Source organism: Monopterus albus, unplaced genomic scaffold (assembly GCF_001952655.1).
Source record: "Monopterus albus unplaced genomic scaffold, M_albus_1.0 scaffold212.1, whole genome shotgun sequence".
NCBI classification, from domain to species: domain Eukaryota; kingdom Metazoa; phylum Chordata; class Actinopteri; order Synbranchiformes; family Synbranchidae; genus Monopterus; species Monopterus albus.
The window spans coordinates 146,965-150,472 of NW_018128092.1; the positions used below are offsets into that span (position 1 = coordinate 146,965).

Here is a 3,508-nt window from a genome sequence, read left to right on the forward strand (position 1 = left end):
ATATATATATAATAGGCCTATTTGTACTTGACTTGAGTATTTTCATTTTATGCTACTTTATACTTCTAGAAGCACAGTGTTTACTGTTACATCAACATACAACATTATATCCTCAGACTTTCTCCTCATCTGAGTGGTAAAATGAGTGTGTAGTGTGAGGAGCCTCTGTTTGCCTTTTTATGGCCAGGCCACGCTCAGCTGTGTAGGACCAGGAGTTTATTGCTTCAGTCTGATGGTTGCCTTGGCCCCAGCAGCCTGGTGTGACAGCGGAGAAAGCGGCTGTTTTAGTGTGGTTGTTAGCCTGCCGCATGCTGTGCTTCACTCAAACCTGGGTACTGTTATGTTACGCATTGAGTTGAAAGACTGTTGATCATAGAAAAACTCCTCTGTGTTCATATTTTCTGTCGGTTAAACATTTTAATATTTAGTGTTGCCTAAGCTTAACATTTGCTGACTGCTGTACTGTTACTAGTGAGATGACAGAAAACAGTGTTGATGCCTGTGTGTAAATTGTCTTTAATGGTAATTGTAAGCTCATACCAGCAAGGGGCAAAGCTCACACTGAGACCAAGAGCGAGGGAGCTCATACTGGCTGTGCATACATTTAAACTGTGGCTGTTTATGATTTACCCTGTTCACATGCACAGAACAGCTCCCAGATGAACACCATGTAAGCAAGCCCATTTGTTGCTGTAGAGTTTTTTGCCTTTGCATTTGAACTACAGGGAGGTCAGTGACAGTCTGTTGGTTGGACTGATCCAGAACATTCGTCAGGACACGAGTTGACCTGTACAGATTCCCAACATGGGATTAACCTGCTTCTCTGTTGGTCTGAATGGGGCATTAGTCTTGTTGGCTATTTTAACTCTGATTCAGTTAGTCAGCCCTCTAAAGTCGGTGCCACCTCAGAGGCTCTGTTTACAATAATTTAGATTGTTTTGTCTCAGGGTACACTATTAACATGGTTACAGGAATACACCCCCTCCTCAATAGAAAATAACGTATGCCACCCATCCTGTAGAGGTTTGGCCAGGATGTTCTTTAAGTCATTTGATTAACAAATTATACCTCTGAGTGCCTTTGTCCTGAATATAACTGCAGGTCATGATCTCAGCTCCACAGGCTGACAGGCCAGTACCGTTACGGTACATGATGACCCACACATAGTAGCCAGATCGTGAAGGTGGGTGTGGAGAAGTTGGCTGGTCAAAGTCGTATGCTGGCTGTTACACTGGTCTCTCTGTCAGCGCAGTCAGATTGTTTCTACACCTCTACTATTTCAAACACTCGCACCCTCTTTTTCAGAGTATAACCTTTTCTTCCCTGTTGTCGGAGCTGGTTGGTAAACACATGGCTCAGTACTCCTGATAGAGCATTTAGCTACGTGTTGGAAGATTCTGACAAATCATCACTTAGCAGTTTGTGATCACATATAGTAGAAGATTAAACAGCCTAAAAATGTAGATGTAAGTGATTCCACTTTTGTGAAAGAGCTTTTTCAGCATGGGAGGAAAAGTTATCACGCCTAACAAGAAGACATTCACTTAGAAGTCAGATGTTTTTCACGGCAGGTCTGAGTTGTGAGGCCCCGTCTGCCCCTCACACACCAGTTTGATCCCTCAGAGAGCTACGTAGGCTGCTGCATTGTTGAACCATGCTGTGGAATGTGTGCGGAGTCCTTTGGCCAGAAGACCTGGGGCTTGGTTGCAGCCTTTTATCTCTGTAAGGAGACACCTGTGTAGCTTGAGTAGGAATGATTATCTCCAAATACTGTCAGAAAGCTTGGATAAGCCTTTAATGCAGGTTCCTAGAAACGTGTGTTTAAAAGTTTGGTCAAGTGTTGTACAGATGTTTATTGTCTTGTTTGATTTAACTGGAGTGAGCAACTGAAATTGGATCAAAACCAACTAAACTTGCTTCTCAGTAACGCCATGATGTAATGTACCATAATGTTACAGAAAGTGAGGCAGTTTTTAAAAACCTTTTCTAGGATAAATATTAATTAGATTCTGTGGTGTCTCACTAAATGTGTTGAAATAGAAACAGCATATCTCCAATTTGACATTTGGATTAAAAACAGATTAATAGTTATTTCATATCAATTGCTCTATTATATAAAATTTTACAGTCAACATTGAATGCATGTGATTAATTTTAACATTTCTAACCAGGGGCGCAGCTAATAATTATTTAATACTAGAGTAATGTCCCCAGTATTTTCATGATTAATCATTTGGTTTATAAAATGTTACTAAATATGGTCATTGCACATTTTGAGAGCCCAAGCTGACCACCAGTTTAAAACCCAAAGGTATTCAGTTCAGGGCTGCAACGATTCCTCATGTTGATTAATCTACTTGCTATTTTCTCAGTTAGTTGTTGATATTGTTTCTAGTACATAAAATGTCATAAGGATTCACTTTACTGTTATGAACAGAAGAGTTGCAAACTGTCAGGCTGCAGAAGCTGGAACCAGAGAATGGTTGACATATTTGCTTTAAAAGTATTTGCAGTTTGTAGTTGCCAAGCAGTCTATCACTCGATTGGCATAAGATTAATAAACATAATCAACTATTTGTTGTACAGTAGCTTGATTTTACTATAAGGAAAAGGAGCAAATTGTCAGATTTGAGAAGCTGGAACCGTCATACATTTGGTGTTTTTACTGGGACGACTCTGATCTTAACCCTGTGAAGCCCAACATATCAAAAAAATAGCCAGAACATTCTAATTTTTTGGATTTTTTTAACTAAATCCAAAATATAATTCATATTTCAAAATTCAAGATTCACGGTTTTTATTTGCCATATATGCATAGACAGACAATCCAATCATATAGGAATAGAGGTGCCATATTATTTAGATTATTTCTATTTCTTTTGTATCACATTTGATACATGGGGCATTTTTGGGGATTTTTTTTTTTTTTTTGCTCAGAAACCTCATATATCAAATATGATACAAATGGCTTTATAGGGTTAAGCACTGTGGTGCTTTGCACTAAATGCTAATGTCTGCATGCTAACATGCTCACAATGACAATGCCAGCATGGTGATGTGCACCATGAAAATTCAGCTTGAAACCACATGTCAACCTCATGTTTTCAGCTGAGGAAAGCCAAGGGGGTTGCCTAAAAACATGAAATTATTCCTCTAGGATACATGAATGTCTTTACGCATTGTCATGGTACTTAACAATGTGGCCGTGACATTTGACATCACAAAACAAAACATGGAAGAAAGTGGATTTATTCTGTCTGTACTGTTCTAGTGCATTCAGTCTCATAGCCAGTTGTAAATATCAGTACCACCACCACCGTCATTCATTTTAATATTTATGACATTTCTGGTACTACATTCCTTATGGTGATTGAGAGCATGTTTGTGAAACCTGACTGTGTGATTAGCGTAGGCCTGTGCTAGTGTGGTGGAGCTCTGTGCTTTAGGAGGCCTGGGCTCAGCTGGCTCTCCCTCAGAGGCGACTTACTCACACTGACTGACCACTAAG

The 3,508-nt window shown here is 39.7% G+C and overlaps 1 protein-coding gene across 1 annotated transcript in view; it reads left to right on the forward strand.

Annotated features, from left to right (window-relative positions):
• klhl21 (kelch-like family member 21) overlaps nt 1-3,508 on the forward strand; it is a 12,595-nt gene that overhangs the window by 2,711 nt on the left and 6,376 nt on the right. The window lies entirely within an intron of this gene.